The sequence below is a fragment of the Delphinapterus leucas genome, chromosome 9 (assembly GCF_059928025.1).
Source record: "Delphinapterus leucas isolate spDelLeu-1000000601 "Yukka" chromosome 9, BTC_Dleu_Yukka2, whole genome shotgun sequence".
NCBI lineage: Eukaryota > Metazoa > Chordata > Mammalia > Artiodactyla > Monodontidae > Delphinapterus > Delphinapterus leucas.
This window is the reverse complement of record NC_143137.1, coordinates 5,571,484-5,593,415: the sequence shown is the minus strand read 5'-3', so window position 1 is coordinate 5,593,415 and position 21,932 is coordinate 5,571,484. Positions and strand designations below refer to the sequence as shown.

Sequence of the window (21,932 nt, the reverse complement as noted above, 5' to 3'; positions counted from 1 at the left end):
TTTAATATCACACGAATGATGTATTTGTTATTCAGAAAATCGCTTTTTTCAGCCACTGTTCTGCTGTTGAGGCAAGAGGCCGGCTAACACTGTCTGGAAGCGCCCGCACCCTGATCCTGGCGCCCAGCTGGCTCCGGCCAGACGGAGGACAGGGCCTGCTCCCGCCCAGGCCCACTCTCCCCCTCAACTCTCCCCATTTCCCCTTCTCTCTGTAGGATGCTGTCCCCCTTAGGACAGTCTTCAGGATGAAGCCTAGTGGCCACTGTGGGGGGACTTTCAGAGCTGGTGGAACTCCTGGCTAGTTCTTGGCACAGAACGTTCGTTTCTCAAGTGCGAAGAATTAGAGACTGTGACGAAGCAGCTTGCTACCTAAGACGGCTCCTTGAAGCCCCGACGGCAGCTTCTGTGTCCGCCGGATCTCATCCCACACGAGCACCAGGGCGATCCTGACCCGGTCCCCACAGAGGGCAAAAGGGACGGCTGGATGCAGAGGACGCGCCCTAGACACACACAGCCTCGGGGAGCTGCTCAGGATAAGGAGAAGATGCCAGGCTTTCCAGCCGGTGGTGGGAACAGTCTGTTTCTGGTGGAACCAAATGGAACTCCACGTCCCTCAGGGAAGCTCCTCTCATGGAAATCTTTCCAAGTTCAAGAGATGCATCCACCTTTCCACCTGGTCTCCTACTTCCTCTCTCCTCCCTTCCCAGAGCAGGTGATTCCTGCTGGGAAACAGGACGATACCCTGGACTATGGGGGTGGGTGGGGGTGGAGGAGGGGACAGGTAAAATGCTGTGTGGATTCGGAATGTGTGTAGCTTCGGGTACGGGGAAAGAACTTTCCTAGAACCAAAAACTCGCCCCCTCTTTGCACTGAAACCTGAAACATCTCTAAGAGGGTGGAGTCTTAGGATACCATCTTACTGGTTACAAAGTGCTGGGACACACTCCTAGCAGCTCCCACCCCCCCACCCCGAGAGAGAGAAAGGGGGCAGGTTTATGACCCCACTTCACAGGTGAAGAAATTGGGGCTTAGAAAAATTATGGATCCATTCACTTTAGGGAGTGAATGGCAGAGGTCACAGCCGGACCCAAATTCTAGACTGTTTTTGCCATGATTAAACTGGAATATCGTCCAGGGAAGGAACACAAACACTTAGAATCACACTTTGGGTGTGCGAGTCACCCTTCCAGAAAGCGTGGTTCCACAGGCCAAGAGGAGGGAAGCATGGGTGCCTGGAGGGACGCTGGTGTTGCTGAAGGACGGGAGGGGACGCGGGAGGCACAGGGGGCCTCCCTGCGGTGGCGGGGCAGCGTTGGCGGGGCGAGGATGGGTGCTTTCAAAGATGTTTTCTCTTCCGTGCCAGCCAGAAAGAGTAGAGACATTTTCACCAGAGAGGGGACTTCTGCTCACACTTATGCCACTTTACCAGTGGGGGGAAAACTGTCTTATGAAAGGAAAGGGGGCCAGGTAAGCACGATATACCTAAATCTTTTTTCTTTTTTTGAGTATTGGTGTCACAATAAAGGGGAAAATGGGGTAATGCTGATACAATCCTCCATCACTTTTAACCTACTTTTTTTGGTTGTTGTTTTTATTTATTTATTTATTTTTGGCTGTGTTGGGTCTTCGTTGCTGCACACGGGCTTTCTCTAGTTGGCGGCGAGCGGAAGCTACTCTTTGTTGCGGTGCATGTACAGGCTTCTCATTGCGGTGGCTTCTCTTGTTGTGGAGCACAGGCTCTAGGTGCCCCGGCTTCAGTAGTTGTGGCATGCAGGCTCAGTAGTTGTGGTGCACAGGCTTAGTCGCTCCGCGGCACGTGGGATCTTCCCGGACCAGGGCCTGAACCCGTGTCCCCTGCATTGGCAGGTGGATTCTTAACCACAGCGCCACCAGGGAAGTCCCCCCATTCCTTTTAAAGAGACCAATTTCTTTCTTTTTGTTTTATTGCTTTTTTTTTTTGACTTAAAACAACAATAAATGTTTATTAATTCGCACAGTTTCAGTGTGTCAGGAATTTGGGAGCAGCTTAGTTGGATGGTTTGGGGTTGGAGTCTTCCGTGAGGCCGCAGTCAAGGCTCCAGTCCCAATTTATTTCCTAATTGTGGGATAAACTGCCAAACTCAGTCTCTCAGGAGAACCATGTGTCCGATTGGCCAGCTGCTATGGGCCAGGTCAAGATGCAGCAGACAAGTCCCACCTTTCAGTCTGGCTGGAGGAAACGGGACAAAAGGAAAACCAGCACCAACACCAACAGCAACACTCAATGAGCACCAAGAGTGAAATGCCTGTAAGGCCAAAACCAGAGGCGCTTGGAGGAGTGGCTGGAGGGGCGGGGACGTCCCACGGACACACCCGGAAGAGCTGGGCCTCAACTCCGGAGAATGAAAAGGGTCCACCTCTGATTAAGACAACATTCCCATGGGCCCAGACAGCACGGAGCTGTGGCAACAAAACCAAGAAGGACACACAGGTTCCCCTGTCTTGTTCTTCCGAGAAGGCTCTCCCTCCTTCCCCAGCTCCTTGAGGTCTCTGTTGGCGCCGCTGTCAGCCTCAGAGAGTGAACAATGCCTCCGAGCCTCCTGAGGCTGCAGCCAGGGCCCGTGAATAGGCTCAGTGAGTGAACAGAAACGACTCTGGCAGCCACACCAGACACCAGGCCAGTGGCTCCAGACACCAGGGAGCCAGGAGCTGGTGACTTCACAGGGCCAGGCTGTGCTGGCCTGAGCTATGCCTGGAAAGAAGGGGAGAAAGGAGAACGGCGGTGCCACTGGAAGAAAGCGAACAGGGGCCAGCAGAGCGATGCAGAGGACAGGCTTGCATTTCAGGAGCCTGAAGATCCAGGCCTAGTCTCACCACTAACTAGCCAACCCCATTTTGTAAAAATAAACCAGGTAGACAAGATGGCCGTGTGGTGTGCACCTGCATGCGCTCCCCCCTCCCTCCGCCCTTCCTCAGGCACCAGCCCTTTTCACGCATGTTAGCACTTGGCTAACGAGGCTGGGTCTGAAATACCAAGGAAGAAAAACCAAAATGAAAAAATTCATTTTCCAAGCACCTAAACCCAAGAACTGCTGGTTCTTGTAACAGCGGTTTCAACAGAGATGCTAACAGTAAGTGGATCTTGTCGCCTTTGGGGGGCTGCAGCCGTGCCCCTCAAAGTGAATTTGGAGGTTCTACACACTTGGTAGCCAGTACCTGCTGGGACCAGATGCTGTGGCCACTCGTTCCCCAAGTGCCCCCCTCCTGATACCTGCAGACCGAGGCATGGGCTCCCGGCACCGTGCCCGGGCCCACTCGATCCAGATCGTGAAGGGGGAGGAGATCGCAGCCAGCAAGGTGCCACCGACCAGCAGTCAAACAGTTCCACGACTCCAAGATCCAATTCCCACTGCCCCACCGGGTCCTCCGTCACCGGCACAAGCCACACTTCACCACCAAGAGGCCCAACACCTTCTTTTAGATGCAGGGCCGCCCCGTCCCCAGGTCTGCCCAAATAAAACTCACTGGGAAAACCCGGTGCTCAGAAAAAAAGGAAAAGAGAAAGAAAAAATTCATTTTGTTCCTGATCTTAAACGTCCTTGCTGACCATTATTCCAAGAGCACGGAGTAAGAAGAACAGATTTTCAATTTACACTGGATGGGGGTTTGCTTACATTGCGGCTTTAAAAACAACTAACTACGCATCACAGAGATGGGGGGGTATCGTTCCTAACTTTGGAGGGATGGTGACGAGGGTCATGGGAGGATGGTGATACAGACAGCGTGTGTCAAACAAAATGCCCCGGCCAGGGAGAGGCAGGGACCCCTGCTGCTAAGGGACCATGCCACAGAGAGGGACGTTAGGAGGGACGGAAGGCCTCGGGCAGAAGAAAGACAAGCAGGGTGTGCACGTTCTGGGGTCCGGGCTGCCCTGTGGAGAGCGGTCCTCGTGTAAAGGTGCACCGCTGATGTCCGTCAGACACCAGTGTGTTCCCACCCAGGGCTGATGTCAATGAGACCAAAGGTGCAGAGGCAGTTCCCCAGAGCTGGGCAGCAGATCCATTCTAGGGTCGCAACAAGCACCCTGAGGCCTCACCAGCCTCGGTCCAAGCATCCATTACTCAGGTCCGGAGAGGATGGGGCGAGGACGGGCTGGCTTGAGCCAGGCCCTGTCCAGGAGGAAGGTCTGCAACACTCCAGACACGCCATTGCGGTACAGGTGGAGGCACCCGTGGATGGGCCCCTGTGCCTCTTTGTGAATTCCCAGACCACAGGCTCACCACTGTGTCCACCGAGCACGCCGAATGACGCATGATGCCTGATGGGATGAAATTTAGCCTGGAGCTGCTAACTGACTCAGCAGGGCAGGACAGCCAAGGAGGTGGGGGGAATAACCCGAGGTGGGAACTCTGGAAGGAAAGGAAATCTCCGCCTCGCTCCTCCCTGCGGTGTCTTTCAGAGTAACCTACGGGAGCCTGGGAAATACAAAGGCAGTGTGAGCCCCGTGTCTAAATAGGAAGCTGCACCATCAGGAAATTCGGGCCCAAACCTGAGACCCTGGTGAATCCTGGGCACAGGCTTGACCTGAGGTCTGAGGCTCGATGGTAGGTTTCTAGGTCCTTCTTGATTTTAAGGAACCACCCATGTCCGGTGGCAGCTGGACTTTCAGGGGCTTGAACTCTACTCAAGGGGAAACCACACTTCTCCGGCCTCCGTGGGCTGGGGTGTCGCTGGGTGGTTGGGCCGCCCACCCCGGGCACGGCTCGTGTGTGGCCTGGGTCTGTCCCAGCCCGGTGGTGATCTGCTCTGAGGCTCTGGGCAGAGCATCCCTGAAGAGTCCCCATAACTTTTCCACTGAACTTTGGATAACTTTCTGCCTCTGTTTCCCATGGGAAGGCTTGGCTCAAGACCCTTGGCCTGGGCAGTCCCCCGTCTCCATCCCCGGAGTCTGACCCAACATGCTGGGCAGGACGCCTGAGTCACCGGGTCAGCTGAGAGGCTCTCGCCCCACAGTTCTCAAACCCGGCTGAGCAGGGTCACCGGGCAGCTCGGAGAATACACAGTCTCAGGTCCTAAGGATTCTGTTGAGTGGGTCTGGGAACCTGCATTTCTGAAGTTCCCCAGGTGATACAGGTGGCCAGACGAGTTTGGAACCATTCATTCCATCCAACCTCCTCATTTTACAGATAAGAGACTTCTAAAGTAACTCTAGTTCCCATTCTTCGTGGCCTGTGGAATGAGGCCTCAGCCCTCTCTCTCTCACAGCTCCCTTCTTTGCAAGCAAATTCTCTTCTTTCTGAGTTCCAAGGCCCCTGCCTGGCCTCTGATGGAAACTATTCTTCCTGCAGCCCAGGCCAGTCTCACGCAGAGACTCCCTTGAATTACGTCTCGTCCCAAGGGCCCCCGCTCCTTTCTAGCTGGCTGCTTTGAGACCTTGCTCCAGACGCTCCAGAATCACCCATTTCCTAGAAGATGCTCTCCTGGTGTCCTCTCTACCCCGTCCACTCCACCAGGGCCCCTCTCTCAGGGGTAGAGTTTTTGGACTCTTCTCCAGAAATGGGCCTGGATAACTTTACATTCAATGGCTTTGACTCTGGCCATACCTGAGCTTACTCAGTTCATATATTAATTGGAATAAGGTTCGGGGCTGCAAGTTTTGCTTATAGACTCTAAGAGTCTGTTTTACAATCTTCTATAATTGAAACTATCAGAAATCTTTTGGAGACGGAAGTCATTTTGGAGTCCGTCAAAGCATGATGGCAACGTGGTAGGTAAAAAATTCTTTCTTCTAAGAAAACAAACTCTTTTAGGACATTTTCTAAGGTTCTTATTCTCCTAGAAGAAATGCAGGAAACGCTGCAGTTTCACAGGGCTTTGTATACCCAACAGCATTCTGGACCTAGTTATTAAGTAGCTGGCTCTAGCGTGTCGATGTTTGCATGGGTAAACCGGCAAAAGAAAACGAAACAGAAACAGTGGTGGGGGGAATGTCATGGGCATTCACAGGGGTGACTTTGGATGAGTTCCAGCAGTCTGGTCCAGCCTCTGGTGTCTGTCTGGCCTTTAGAAGAGCTGTACCCTTTTCATGCTCCTCTGGAGGCCTGAGTTCTGCTTCGTGGCCCCCAAATGTAACCCTAGCTACTTCACTACAGCAAAAGATAAGAGCATATGTGCCTTTTGATGTGGAACCTCAAAGGCAATCCTTGGCAAACGGACAAGAAAAAAAAACAAAAAACAACCCTCAGTGGCTTTGTAAGAGGGAGAGATTCTAGAACAATCGGTTCCCATATAAAGCAGTTTCTAAAAAACAATTTGCTAAGGAGTTGACAATGTAGGGGAAATAGCTACGCCAGTGCCCTCTGATGCTGGTCTCTGTGGAATCACAAAAGTAAGAGGCATCCTCTGGTACCACACAGGTTAATGCAGCCGAATGTGACAGGGTGGCTCCCACCAAGTGAATCGGAGCGGTGGAAACGGTGGTGGGTCACCTTAGTGGACAAATGTTTCATGACCTCATTTTACAGTGGAGGAAACGCAGGCCCCGGGAGATGATGTGCCAGGCCCGTGGGCGACAGCTAGGACGGAATCTAGACCATGCACGGCAATGATGAAACGCAGGCCCTGAGAGATGATGTGTCAGGCCCGTGGGTGACAGCTAGGACGGAAGCTGGACCATGCACGGCAATGACACGGGTCTTCAGACACCCAGGCGGGCACCTTCCCTGAGCTCTGAGAGGGTTCAGACTCCGATTCGCCAGCATGAGTGTCAGGGCAGGAGACCGTCTGTGTAGGTGAGAGGAAAGAGTGCACGTTCCCATGGGGGCACGGCAGGTGCATGGGCTCAGAGCTGGGAGGGTGGCACTCGGGGTACCCACACCACCGCATGCAGGCTCCTCTCCCCGTGCCCGCCAGCCACCCCAAATACGCCCACAGGCTGCACAGGGTGGAGGGGGTGGTGGCCAGCCCTGACTCAGACATGCTGGGTTTGGGAGAGGGGGAGGGCAGTCTGTCCTCAGTCAGTGTGGTGACTGTCATTTCCTGACAGCACATAAAGGAAGGACAGTAACTCAGCAGGAGGCCATGGAGTTTCATACTCGCTGGCTGGTGCCGAGGTGCCCGGGGGCAGGGGCAAGGCTTTCTGACACTGGCCACAGATGGGGCCCGAATATTTCTGGGCAGGAGCCTTCCTCGTGCCCTGCGCTGCTCAGATGTGCCCTTAGGTCAGGACTAGCCTCTATGCAAGTTCAGACAGGTCTCTCTGACCTTGATCTCTCTGAGATGCCTGTTTATAATACAGCATCGTCCAGGCAAATTGTCCTGGCAAAGCCAGCCTGCCGGTACTCGCTGTGATGTGAATCGGTGGATCTGGTTTGAGGGTACACTTGGAATTGGCCCTGCTGAGACGGGACTACAGTTCTGTACAGGGAGGGGGAAGACGGGGCCTCTTCAAGAGTCAGCAGGGCCTCTGCCTGAAAGCGCGCCCGTGCTGACCAGGGGCTCTGAGGCGGGCCTCCCTTCTCTGTGCCTGGGACACCAAGCCTCTGTGGCTGTCCCTGCCACAGGACAGGAATTCCTGGTTGTTCACTGCCCATCACCTGTTTATTATTCCAGCTGACAGGGAAACCTGCCACTCGGAAGCTCCCAGGGCGGACTTTTTAAAATCTGAAATTGTACCTTGAGTTATTCCTACACTCTCTGCAATTTGTATGTTGGAAACACTCAGAACCCTTGATGCTAGCTCCCCTGGCGCAGACTGCGGGCGCCCCCGGCTCGTGGAGCGCGGTCCCTCCTGCCGTGCTTGGTGGCCCCCCTTTGGGTGGCTTCTGGGCTGTTTAACCTCCCCACTTCTCCATGCTGGACTCAGTAAGGGGGGGGATGGGCCATGGGGACCTAGGAAGGGCTCCGAGCCCCGTCCCCTCCCCGAGGTGTGTGCGGTCATTTCCAGATGTGCAGCCCGCAAGGCGTCTGGAACGCACCTCTCTACCAGGACTGATGGCCTGTGGGCCCGGGAGCGGTTTGCAAACCACCACTTTGGAAAGCCTCGTTCTGCCCAGCAGGCAGAGGAGGCTGAGGCCTGGAGCCGGGGAGCCGGCTTGTGGGTGAGTGTGATGCCCGCTCTGGCCTCCCGCTGGGCGCCCAGCAGGCCAGGTGGCTGCCGGCCAGAGCAGGCATCCCTCGCCTCCCCTTCCCTCCCCTCCGCGGGGTGCTGGCGGCGGCCGCTGCCACGGGACTCCAACGAGGGCTCTCCTATGGCTCTGTTGACTCAACACACCATCTGACACCACCCGCCAGGCCTTCTGGGTGTGAGAAGCCGGTGAGATGGGTGGCGGGTGTGTGTGAGACCAGGGTGGCCTCCAGCAGGGCTGGCATCCAGGCCGAGCCTCTGCCACCGGTGCTGTTTCTATGGGGCTGCCCTGAGCTCCCAGCTCTTCTCATCTGCCTCACGGAGAGAGGGGCTGAGAGCACCCCGCAACCCCCAGGGATGAATGGGTAGACTCTCCACGGAGGAGGAAGAAGGGGAGGAAAGAAAGCTGCTGACAGAAGGGAACCAAGCATCTCAGGATGGAAACACACGTCCTGGCTGCGTCCTTCTAAAGATAACCCAGAACCTCAAACAACAACCACACGAGAACAGCTCTGGGAGTTCAGGACCTTCTAAAAGATCACAGCCTCATTCCTGCACTTTCCCTGCTAACAACTCCACCAGGGGGAACTGGAAAAGGGACCGTCTTTCCGGGGAGCCTAGAATTCCTCACCTTCCCGAGGCCGACCTACAATAACCACCAACATCAGAGCTTGTTTCACGGATGGGGAGAAGGCAGCCCCTATGAGCAAGTCCCCTTCCAAGTACCTCACCTGCTCGATCAATCTCTTTGATGCCCCAGGCTCCCCTTTCTCCAGGTCATTTTTACCCGAAAGGCGCCACCCCTGTGAATCGTGGCCAACCAGCTCAAGGCTGGCGGGAGAGCAGTTACTACACACGCCACGAGAAGGGGGCCACAGAGGGTGCAGGGAAGAGACGCAAGCGCAGGGCTGGGTCCCCGGCCTCAGCGGTACCCAGTTAGCACGCTCTGCCTCCACGTCATCTTCTCTCTGGCTTTCTAGAATCGGTGTGTGAGAACTGAGATCCCCATGCTACGCTTGGGGAAGCGGGTTTGCCCCCACTGATCATCTGATTCCGTCCACAGCTTCAGCATCTCCTTCTGGCTAAGTTCCTCCTTTGTAAAGCCTTCACTGGTTTCCGGAGCTTTTTTATTCTTCCTTTTTAGGTACCGTGCACCTTCTGACATCATAAAGTTACAGTATGCTGTAGTTCCATCTTTACAGACCTCACGTCCTCCACTGACCGTGAGCTTATCTATCACCGTGACCCCCGCATGCACGGTGCCTGGCGCGCAGACCCGCCTCAGTAAATATTCGCGGGACTTAACGCGGCACCTCCTTTGTTCAACAAACTGCTCGACAAAAGCACAGTCCATAACAGAACAAATGAATACATCGGATTCAACAAAACTTAAGCTCTTTAAAAGATACCGTTAAAGAAAGGAAAAACGACAAGTGACAGGGAGAAAAATACTTGCAGAAAAATACTTGCAAAACACATATGTGATAAAGGACTTGTGTCCGGAATATATAAACAACTCTCAAAACTCCATAATAAGAGAACAAATAATTCAATTAGAAAGAAAAGTGGACAGAAGATTAAATAGATACTTCACCAAAGAGGATACACAGATGAAAGGCACACTAAAAGATACGCAACATCATTAATCACCAGGAATCTGCTCATTCAAACTGCAATGAGCTACCCCTACGCACCTCTTAGACTAGCTGAAAACGTTCTTAAAAGCGGACCGTACTTAGCGCTAGGGAGGATGTAGCGCAACAGGAACTCTCATACGTCGCTGGTGGGAACGCAAAACGGTACAGCCAGCTTGGGAAGTAGTTTGAGTTTCCTATGAAGTTAAACATACATTTACCGTATAACCCGGCAATCCCACTCACAAGGGAAATGAAAACTTTTATTCGCACAAAAGCCTGATGCAAACGTTTATAGTGGCTTTATTCATAGTTTGAAAATGGAAACCACCCGAATGTCCTTCAACTGGTGAATTAATAAACAAACTGGTGCATCCATACCATGGGACACTACTCAGTAATAACAGGGAAAGAACCACTGATACGTGCAACAACGTGGGTCATTCACAGACACATTTTGCTAACTGAAAGAAGCCAGCCCCCAAAGCCTATATACGGGAGTTTTTCACTTATATGACATTCTGGGAAAAGCAAAATTATAGGGTAGGGAAAAATTATAGGCTGCCAGGGGTTGAGAGTGGAGGAGGGGAGAAGTGGACTGTAAAGGGGCCTGAGGGAACATTTGGGGGTGATGGAATTGTTCCCTGTCTTGATGGTGGTGGTGATTATATAATTATATATGTTTCTCAAAACTCACAGAGCCATACACTAAAAAGGGTGAATTTTACTGTGTGTAAACTCTACATCCATAAACCCGATCGTTCATGAAAGTTCTCTAACATGAGTTTGACGGGCTGTCTGTGTGGTCCAGGCTAATGGGGCGGGGGGCACCTGGTACCAACTCCTGTGGGCCTTGAAGGATGAAGGGCGGGCTCTGAGGGATAGTCCTAAGGTTTTCAACAGAAGCACCACCTTGGCCCAAGACCTGCTCGATTAAAAAGAGCAGCTGGAAACCCCTCCCTCTGGCCTGAAGGTCATCTCAGGAGACAGGCTGGAGCCACCCCTGCTGAGCAGGGGAAAGAGTGAGGTGTTGGCTCTGGTGCCCTCCAGGCTGCCGGGAAGGCAGGGCAGTGGGAGAGAACTGGAAGGTCAGAGCCCGGCAGGAGAGGCAGGCGTCACATTCCACGCCTCGCCCAGGGCAGCACTGCGGCCCCAACAAGTGACGTCTTCTTCGAGGGGCTCCCGGTGGGACTGAGCTCCCAGAAAAGCCCAGGACCAGTGCAGGAGGCCCCGGGGCTCTTCTCCTAGGGCCACACGGGGGTTCCAGAGCAAAGACGCAAGGGCGAGGCCCTTGCCAGGTGGCTGCTGGCCCAGAGCAGCTTCTGCAGGAGTGAAAACGTCCACCTCTCCTCCCAGGCTCCCGTCTCTCCCGTGAGCCCCCCTTTGCCTGCTCTGTCCACACAGCCCCTCCAGGCCTGCAGAGGGTCCCGTGCATCTGCACACCTTCAGGGCTTATCTTATTATTTCTTTCTGCTTCTAAAAATTGTGGTTTGGTTTTGTTTAGACACCTGTATGCCGAGTACGTGAATACTTATGAACAGCTGACAAAGACGTTAGCAGAACTTTCTGAAAAAGATAATTTGTTGATCAGAACTCTCTAACCTTTCTTAAAGTTATTTTTAATTGTGGTAAAATACACAGGACATAAAATCTACCATCTGAACCCTTTTTAAAAGTGTTCAATTCAGTGGCATTAAATACATTCACACTGTTGTGTAACCATCACCACCACCATCCAGGCTCATAACCTATTTTTTTTTTTTTTAATTGGCTGCACCGAAAGGCATGCGGGACCTTAGTTCCCCGACCAGAGATCGAACCTGCGCTCCCTGCAGTGGGAGTGTGGACTCTTAACCACTTTTTCATCTCCCAGAACTGAAACTCTGTCCCCATGAAACACTGTCTCCCTGCTCCACTCCCCGGGCCTGACACCCACCATCTACTTTCCGTTTCTGTGAATGTGACTCCTCTAGTCCCTCATACAAGTGGGATCACCTAGCGCTTGTCCTTTCTTGCTGGTTTCTTTCACTGAGCGTAATGCTCTCAGGGTTCTTCCATGTCGTCGCAGGGGTCAGAATTTATTCCTTTTTAAGGCTGAATAAGATTCTGGTGCATGGCCAGACCCCAGAGTGCTTTCTTTTCAAAGTCCCTCCCAGCTTTGCTATCGCTTTGTTACTGCTCTGTTTCTCCTCCTGGGTCTCCGACGGCCCTTTCCTATGGTGGCAGCAGCCTCCTTGTAGCCCCATAGCCCGGCTTCCACGCACCCCTCACGCAGGATGCGAAGGGCCCGGAACAGGGGGTCAGGGTGTGTGATGCACACGCCATCCCTAAGGACCCTGTGGGGATGTCCCCACTGTCCCTGCTGTCAGAATCTGCCTGTCTTAACCCACACGAGGGCTGTCCCTTCTTCCAGGCCCTGGGTGCATGTGAGGCCATGCCATGGTCACAGGACCAGGAATGGGTCATCAGGCTGGCAGTGGGGGGGAGGCCAGGGAGGCGCCAGACGGTCCTGGCCTCCTGCAGCCAAGCTTCCGAGGTGCTAGCTGGGCAGCCCTGCCAAGGTCATGTGACGTTTACATGACACCAGGTGAGGCTGCTGCGGTGACATAACCGGGGGAGGGAGGGTGGGGGGTGTGTCCCCTGGGCACGGAGCCTGCAGCTGCGCCCAGTCCGATGGCTCCGTGCTGTGTAAATTAAAGCACTGGTCACCTGTTCTTCCATGTCACGGCTTAACCTGCGCCCTCTGACGTGACCACGGAGTCATAAGGACCGTCCCCTTCGGAGCTCTTCTGCCTTCCTTTCCCCGAGAAAGCCATCTGAGAAAACATCTGCCAGCTTCCCGGGGAGGATAAGGCAGATGCCCCAGTGTGAATTAGCCGAGCGACTCCCAGCGAGGACAAGCCCTTCCCAGCAGGCGTGGGGTACAGGCCCTTCTGTGGGTTCGCGCATGAACGTGTTCACGCAGGGCTCCGAGGGCCAGCATCGAGCTGGACGCTGTGCCGGGGGCTTTGAATGCACTGATGGGAAACACAGCCCCAGCCCTCTTTCAACTCATTCTGCAAAAGCTTCAGCGCAAACTCCAGCTCTGTTGCCCATAAGGCTGCTCCTGTGTAACCTGAGGCTCAGTTTAGCCATCAGTGGAATGGACGGATCAAACCTGAACTCTTTTTTTTTTGCGGTACGCGGGCCTCTCACCGTTGTGGCCTCTCCCGTCGCGGAGCACAGGCTCCGGACGCGCAGGCTCAGCGGCCATGGCTCACGGGCCCAGCCGCTCCGCGGCACGTGGGATCTTCCCGGACCGGGGCACGAACCCACGTCCCCCGCATCGGCAGGCGGACTCTCAACCACTGCACCACCAGGGAAGCCCCAAACTTGAACTCTTGAATGGGATACCTCCGCTGGGAACAGGCTAGCTTAGCTCCCAAAGCGTGCTGGAAGCTGTTCTCTTCATGGTGGCCGGAGCAGAAGCTGCAAGCCTGGGCTCTGGCCTAGCCCTCAGCCCAGCATGCAGACCTTCAGAGCGGGCCCACATGGAGGCTTTGGTCCACTGGACACAGATGGAAACCACAGGCATTGCAGCCGCCAGCCTCAACAGAGTCGGGGGTTCATCTGGCGGAGGAGGTGGACCCCACCCTGTGCACACTCGATGCCAGCCCTTCAGGGGCCGGAGGGCGTGGGCTTGATGCCGGCACCAGGGCCCAGCCTGGCCTGCTAGAGTCCCCAGCGCGCCCCTGAAAGCCCAGGAGTCTGACCTCATATCAGGGTTTCCTCCCAGCCCCTGCCAGGGCTGCCAGGGGCTCTACAGGCCTTTGTTCTCTTTCAGTCCCCAAATTCCCCCTCCCCCACCCTCCCCTCCCTCCCCTCCCCCTCCCCCCTCCCCCTCCCCCCTCCCCCCCTCCCCCTCTTCCCCTTGCTCTTTACCATTCAGAGTGTGGCTCTGACAAGCCTCAGCCACAACTAATGGTGCTTTCAGAGAAAACTCCATCCTGCCTGGGGCCTACTCAATGCCACGTGTGGTGACCTGCAGTGTCGGAGAGGCAGCAGGGTCCCCCAGCCGGGCTCTGGGACAGCATGATGCCATGGGACCTTATGTGGACGTGGCCAAGTGGCTGCTCTGGTGACCTGGGCAGGTGGGGACGCGGGGGGCTTTGGGGGGACAAGGCGAGGCCTTCTTCACTGCTGCAGTCACCGGTCTGCAGGCCGGGCCTCCTGCCGGGCGTCATACAGCTCTGAATGTCATCATTCCTCCTCTGACTCAGAACAAGCATGTCTTTTTCCTGCCTAAATACTGAAAACCATCACCCGCAGTTACGAAAGGTTACAAAAGGCTCCCCCTCGACCGCCCACCCATCAGCGTCAAACTTTAAAAAATGCAGGGTCTTAGGTTTTGAACCCCCAGTCGGAAAAACAGGCTGCAGATCCCGGTGTGGGCAGGGCTGGAACAAACCTCCCTCTCCTTTCAAGTCAGCAAGAAGTGAACACGGCTGGGAGGAAAGGCTGGGCGAAGGGGCAGCCAAAGGGGAAGGGAAGAGGCAGGAGCAGGCCGCTCCGGGCCAAGCTCGCTAGCCCTCCGGCCGCAGAGGGCCCGAGAGCCGCCCAGCTCGGTGCCCGGCCATGGAGCGCGGTGAGTGGCCGATCCAGGGCAGCCTTCTTCTCTAGGCCTGCTGGAGCCCCGGCTGGCTGCCCCCTGCAGGCCCAGCCCCTCTCTCTGGGCTCCAGATTCTTGGTGAGAGAGAAGAAAAAGGCACCTGCCCTCGGGGAGCTGCTGGTTGCAAGAGGGGCCGTGGGGCAGGCGGTCCATCACATCTGGGTCAGTGGGACCCAAACAAGTCCAGGCACTGCCCCCGCCCCCAACATCAGCAAAGCAAGGACTGGACCCAGGGGACAGGCGGGCCAAGGCAGGTGTCGGGTCCTGACGGGTCAGAACCTCAGAGCCACCGAAGTAGCACCAAACTGGACGCCCTCTCTGCCTGGCCTTTCCACCTCCAAGACACAAAGGCCCAGGGGCACCAGGATAGAGAAGGTGGGGTGCAAAGGGTTGAGGCGAATCCAAGCAAATTCCTGTCTCTGAGGGAGAAGGCCTCTGGGTGTCTGGAGCTTGGCCTCTCCCCTACCTGCCCCGGGCACCCAGAGATGCAGTCCGTGTCCCTGGGAAAACCCACTTCTGTGGAAGGTCCTGTAGCCGGTCACACTCTAGTGCAATGACTACCAAGCTTAAATGGTAGAGTTTCAGTTAGAAGGAAACAACCTCCAAGTCAGCAGCCTTCCCAGCAACCCTGAGCGGTACCCCTAAACACGCTGATGATGTTTGAGGCCACCCCTTTTTCTCTGACCCTGATCCCCTCCTCCCCCTAGCGCCGAACTGTCCCCTCCTTGATAGCTGGGGTGTCAGCTGTGAAAAGCTCACCCTCGTTTTAGGAGGAGACGGCTGAGGAGCCAAATGAACAGTTATCACGAGGGCACAGCTGCAGTGAAGACCTCTGGGCAGAGGTCCTGCCTGGTGACTAGAGAAAATCCCTCACGAAGCTCGCTTTCCTCCCTTGGGTGAGGCTGCTGCTGGAGGAGTCCCAGCAGATCTTGGGGAGACTGGCCTGGGTGCTGACGGTCAAGGTTACGGTCTCAGCCCCCTGCTGAGAAAGAGGAGGTAGGGTTACCATGAGGAACCTGGGGGTGCCTCAGATTCACTGGGGTTGAGGCGGGGAAGAAACATTTCCCTTTCATTGTCCCGCCAGCCTTTAGCATGAAGGAGGCCGGTATAAAGAGCTTCCCCCCTTCCCACTGCAGAAGTTTATTTTTCAGTTAAGACACGGCAAAGGGGCCTTTCAGGGTATTCCTGCTTTGAAATAATCCATCAATGAGATGGTTAAGTATTCACTGGGCACCTACTGCACAGCGAAGTGTTTGGACGGGGATAAAAAGGCGCGAGCCAGAGAGCCTGTGCTTGGGATAACGGGTCGGGCTGAGGAGACAGAAAGAAATGTACAAGCCCATTAAAGCCCCAGGGCAAGAATATGATTAAGTATGCATAAATCCGTTTTGGAAAAAGAAAAGGTATTCATAGATAAATGAAGGTAAGATAAGATAAGGAGGCTGGAACACAGCAGAGCAAACACAGCAGTGCTGTAGGCGCGGTGAGGGCGTGGCTCTTGGACCAGGCTCTTGGACGAGGCTCTTGGATGAGGCTGGTCTTTGCCAACGATGACGATTAGATACATTGGGGGAGGTGGGGGGAGGGAAGCAAGAGGGTAGTGGAGGGGGATAGTGGTCGGCTGCCATCACCTGTCACAAAGTACTGCCCGCAAACTGCAAAAACAGGAAGCCCCAAAAGGAGATTGCCATGCCTACCGATAGTCCGCCGCATCCGAGATGCGTCAAGTAGTCCCACTGATACCTTACAATGCAGTTCGGAGCGATGTGGCCTCTGTCTTAATGTTTAGTAGGAAAGAGGTCATTGAATAAGTCATTGCAAAATATTTTCTTTCCCCCAAAGGAGAATGGGAGGGGACTTTTAGCAGCCCTCTCTCTGGCACCTCAATCTTTTAAACTGAGTGAATTAAGCATCGTCAAGGGTAGGCTCAGTTCCGGGTGCTGGAGACAATGGGCACAAGAGAAGTGGTCCCGTCCTCGTGGAGCTTGGATTTTGAGACACCGGCTCAGTATGCGGGTCTGAGGAACAGCAGCTTGGCATCGCCCCTCAGAGCGCCGGCTCATGGCATCCTCGTCGGTGAGGGATTAGTCGGGCCCCTTCCCCTCTCCCAGCCCTCGGGGGCTGCTGCCCAGGGAAGAAGCCTCACTGGAGCCAGCAGGTGACACCCGCTGGAGCGGTCGCTGGCCCAAGGGTGGCTCTGAACCGAAATGCGGAATTATCCAAATTCTCCCTCCAGAGTCTGCAGCTGGGCTGCCCAGGAGCCGGTCACTAGCCACGGGTGGATGTTTACATTTAAAATTAAATAAAGTCAAATGTTCAGTTCCTCATTGCTGCTACGGGTTGAACTATGTCCCCCAAAAGGATATGTTGAAGTTCTAAGCCCCCAAAACCTGTGACTGTGACCTTATGGGGACCCTACGGTCCTTACAGAGATCATCAAGTTAAAATGAGGTCATTAGGCTGGGCCCTAATCCAATATGACTGGTGTCCTTACAGGAAGGGGGAAATCTGGATACAGATACGCAGGGGAGGATGCCACGTGAGGATGGAGGCGGAGATGGGAATGAGGCAGCCGCAAGCCAAGGAACACCAACAAGTGCCAGACGCTGGGACACAGGCCTGGAAGATTCTCCCTTAGAGCCTATTAACAGGAGCCGACCTACTGACACCTTGATTTTAGACTTCCAGCCTCCAGAACCATGAGAGACAAGTTCCCGTTGCTTTAAGCCACCCGGTTTGTGGTGCTTTGTTACAGCAACCCCAGGAACAGGTGCACTGTCCATATTTGTGGCGGCCAGTGGCTACCATATTGGACAGCACAGACACAGAACACTTCATTTTGCACAAAGTTCTACTGGACAGTGTTGTTCTACAACATGCCTTTTTAATAAGAAAGACACAATGATTAACAGTTCAATTTTCAGAAAAAGTCAACTTTTGTTGGGTTAGCCCGAGCTCGTCTTCCACATTCCCAATATCCCTGGTCCCTGTCCTTCAAAAGGGAGGGAGACCACTCCCCCTCCCGCACTGTCAAAGGGAAATTCAAAGGCACTCATTGGCTCTCCTCCCTGATGTGAGAAAGTAGACCTTGACATTTCAGCCAGACTCTTCATCACTGCTGACAGGGGACAGGCTGGGGTGCAGGTCTACCCTGAACCCGAGAACCAGATCCACACACCAAGCCCATTCCTGAAGGCTCACCAGTTGTGTTCCCATCTGCTCGTCTAACTTATCTCTTATATAGGTTTGATTTCTCTCCTCGTCCGCTAGTAAGCCCATCCAGGGCACGCCATATCCATTCTGTGCACAGACAAATGCAACTCTGAACTTTAACAGTCACCTGCTAATAACTTAGTGCTCAGGATGGAGCATTCACAGTCCCAGGAACCCCAAGTTAAAATATCCAAATGATTGGATAAGACAGTAGCATGAATTAATTGTGATCGTGTGAAGGATGAGCGATGTGACTGGGGGGGTGGGATGACGGTAAGCGGGGGAGACCAGAGACCAGAGGTATCCTGGGAGGGGCTCAAGTTCAGGACTGCAGATGAGCCCCCAAGGCCAGAAGCTGGAGGTTACAGCCGGAGAACTGGAACAAAGTAAAGCGGATGTCCAGCTGCCAATGGCACAGTTTTGCCTCCAAGCATCCTTACACGTCCTTGGCACCGCTCATTTCTCCCTGGATCTGTTTTCTCCCTCCAGTGAAGTATGCACCAGTTTGCCCAAAGAGAAAGGGAACCCTGGGCTGAAAGACCCCCGCCCACCCCGCCCTCCCTTCCAGTCTCTCACAATCGCTGAGAGCAGCTCAACCTTCTTTAATGCCATTTCAAGTTCTTTGACTCACTCATCAGTGGGTACCAGAGGCACAGAAGGGAAAGTGGCTCTTCTCTGCCATGACGAATACCCCTCTGCAGCTGCTCTAAGCAAGAAAATCTGTTTGCAGAACTCCCCCGCTGCTTCTCCGGCGTGTTTCCAACTTATTTTACCAATGGGCAAATAGATCAGTGTTCTCAACCTGCTAGCATCTGGACCAGCCTGGACGGCAGCAATTCTGCTCCCAAGCTCCAGCCCCAGGAGTTGACGCTCCCCCACTCTCCTCCGTCTGTATTACTGATGAAATGAACTCGATAGCATTCCTCCTCTCATATCACCTTGCTACTCGTGGTTTTAAAAAACGTTTTAGGGACTTCCCTGGTGGCACAGTGGTTAAGAATCTGCTGCCAATGCAGGGGACACAGGTTCGAGCCCTGGTCCGGGAAGACCCCACAGGCCGCAGAGCGACTAAGCCCGTGCGCCACAACTACTGAGCCTGCACGCCACAACTACTGAGCCTGCGCTCTAGAGCCCACGCGCCACAACTACTGAGCCTGCGTGCCACAACTACTGAAGCCCGCGCACCTAGAGGCTGTGCTCTGGAACAAGAGAAGCCACCGCAATGAGAAGCCTGCGCACCGCAGCGAAGAGTAGCCCCCGCTCGCCGCAACTAGAGAAAGCCCACATGCAGCAACGAAGACCCAACGCAGCCAAAACTAACTAATTAACTAACTAAATAAATAAACATTTTATTGGAGCATAATGCAGAAAAATGTACCAATCTTGAGTGTATGACTGGAAGAATTTGCACAAAGTGAGTGCATCCGTGGAAGCAGCTCTCAGTTAAGGAACCGAACGGCACCAGGTCCCAGAAGCCCCTCGGAGGCACCACCCACCGCCGAAGATAATCACGATTCTAACATCATATACGAGTCTTGCCTGTTTCGTGTTTCATATTCTTTTACGTCAGGCTCCTTTTGCTCATATTATTTGTGAGGTTTACCATACTTGCTGCACGTGGCTGTAGACTGTTTCTTCACGTTGCTACAGAACATTCCATCATGTGAGCTTACTGCAGTGTATTTATGATTTCGACTGCTGTGGGCATCTGGGGAGTTTCTCCATTGGGACTATTACAGACGATGCCATCTGAACGTTCATGCACGTGTTCACAAAAGGCATGCACACTTTCTCTGGAGGGTGCTGCTTGCCTTTATTTGAGGTTTGTATTCAGCAGAAAAATCTCACAGGAGAGGAAAAGAGGGGAGGAGACCAGCACTGGAGCATTTGTGGAACCCCTGCATTATTGTGCTGGGCTACACGTCTCGTCTAAGGGAGCCCAGCACCATGTGTGAGGGAGGTATTTATCCCTCTGTGGATGCCAAGGCTTGGGGGCGCGGGGAGGGATGCTACTGGTCAGAAAAGCACTGTAGGAGTAAGGCTGCGGAGTGGCGGGGACCAGGTTTTGAACCCAAGTCTGACCAACCCCCGAACCTAGGACTCAGCGGACACAGCATGTCCAGTTAGTACTCAACAGTCCTATCCCTGGCAGCCTCAGCAACAGGAAACAAAGAACCCTGAGCTGAACGAGGGTTTTTTTTTTTGAGTATCAGATACTATCTACTGTAAGATACCCCACTGAATTGACCAGCCAAATGCCAAACTCATTTCTAACGATGAGCAGGTTAATGAGAATTTCTCAAGGTTCTGATAAAACGTAAAGGCAACTGGGATGTACTTTCAGCTGCCCCGAGCAGAGGCCCCGGGCGTCTGAAATACATGATGAAATGTTCTCTTATCAAGCTGCTGGTATCAGAGTCCAAGCAGGATGTCAGGTTTCCTTCTCATTCCTGCTGATAAGAGAAGGGCCCAAATTATTGCGTTTGTTCCCTTTTCTCAGTCTGGTCATAAAACACACACACACACACACACACACACACAGACAGATGTACGAGAATCAGAAGTTAATCCTGCTGGTAAAGTTGTTGTCGAGCACTAAGCCCCAAACAGGATTAGTCCAGCAGACTGAACACAGAGCACATCCCCTGCCAACACCGTCCATCACACAGCGCTGGCCCTGGGGACCGTCGGGTGTGTTCCCGCTGCAGCCGAGCTGTGCCCGACAGACACTCCTTAGGGAGACAGGCAGTGAGGGGGCTGGGTCGGTACACACGGGTACCTAATACGATGTTATGAATACACGAAAGGTTGTTTTGCGGCTTTGTCGTGCTGCGCTGTGATCTCCCTGGCTGAGGCCGTGTCTCTCTGTCCGGCAGGGATGGAGGGGGAAGTTGTCCCCGACTCCTAAGCTCAGCCGACCTGGGAGCCTGACTTAGGAGGCACGTGTCCCCGTCAGGCCAGTTCTTGATTTGCCTTCTTACGTAAGGGGACGTGGCACAAGGCTGTGCCCAGGCAGCTGAGCAGCTGCAGGCCCAGGAAGGGAAACCGGGACTTTTCAGAGAGAAGCGGGTGTGAGAGTCACTGCAGTCAGCTTTTACAAGGGCCCAGAAAGAAACCAATCCTGTGGTCCAAAAGATCAGCTCCCTGAGGCCCTCCTGGGGCGTCTAAGGATTTGGGTGAATGTCCACCTCTGTCTGAGTGCCCAGGCTCTGGGGCCCATCCCGGGTTAAAGCAAGGGCCGCAGGTCTGCCTGTTCTCCTGGGGCACGCTCTAAGCCAGCTTCAGGCCGGCAGGGGTCTCAGGGACAGGGCTGGCCTCCAACGCCACCTCTCCTATTGCCTCTTTACTGGACAGCTGCACACACCAGCTTAGGGCTGTGCCCCCTGACTGCCAAGATCAGGGCCACTGGAGGTAGGACTTCAGGCTTGGAGCCTGGGTCTCCTGAGCCCTGCTGGTCAGGGGAAAGATGAAACAAGGTCTGTGGAACTGCCCTGTCAGGCAGGTCAGAAACAGACGGCATCTTGCCTTGGAGTGAAAGGTGCAATACCAAACTATGTAGCCAGTGTCAGTGTGACCCGGGGCTGCAGCTCCCCATCAGAGCGAAAACCAGCCCAAATGGGTTTGGATCGGACAAGGGGAGCCCCTGCTCACAGGCAGCTTCAACCACCAAGCCGTGTCAAAGGCCCCATTTCTCCAAGCCAATTAAGGCCTTCCCAATGACGCCCAGGGACACAACTGACAGAGCAAACTACAAAGCACTGAAAATGACCTTTGCCATCAGTAGGGGACCAGGGGCAGGGTGTGACTTAGCCATCTCCCCAGCAGTCACACCCTGGGCCCCCTACCTTCCTGCAGCCCCAGCTGTGACGGCGGGTTCTGATGCCACAGCGTGCCTGGTGCAGCCGGAGTCCTTGGGCTTGTGTGGCGCACTTGCTCTTGCCACAAGGCTGCCAGCTGGCCTGTCCTAGCCGGTGTCCTGGCTGCAGTGTATGAGAGGGGCCCCGGGGACGGTGGAGGGAAGCTGTCTGCGGGAGACCCAGGCCAGTGCAGGCTGAGCCTCGGCCACCCACAGTGGTGTTGCCTGAGGCATGCAAAGAAGGCTCACGAGAGTGTGTGTGGGGGGGGGCTGCCTGGACGGTCAGGGATGCGTATCCTAGAAAGATGCGATTAGAATGCTTTAGTGGAAGGGCAAGCATCAGTTCTTTTGAACACTCACGGATGAGAAAGCGCATATTCCCCAGCCCTTGTGTTAGGTGGTTATTCTGCATCAGGCATTGTTTGGGGCGATCTACAAACAGTAGCTGATTTAATCTCACCACACCCCTTGAGGGAG

At 54.4% G+C, this 21,932-nt stretch overlaps 1 protein-coding gene and 1 non-coding gene across 3 annotated transcripts in view; one reads left to right on the top strand and one right to left on the bottom strand.

The window, feature by feature from the left end:
- PRKAG2 (protein kinase AMP-activated non-catalytic subunit gamma 2) overlaps positions 1-21,932 on the bottom strand; it is a 282,124-nt gene that overhangs the window by 111,557 nt on the left and 148,635 nt on the right. The window lies entirely within an intron of this gene.
- On the top strand, positions 3,049-3,181 carry LOC115801771 (small nucleolar RNA SNORA68). The gene has a single exon (XR_004022103.2). It is a non-coding gene; the product is annotated as a small nucleolar RNA SNORA68 (small nucleolar RNA).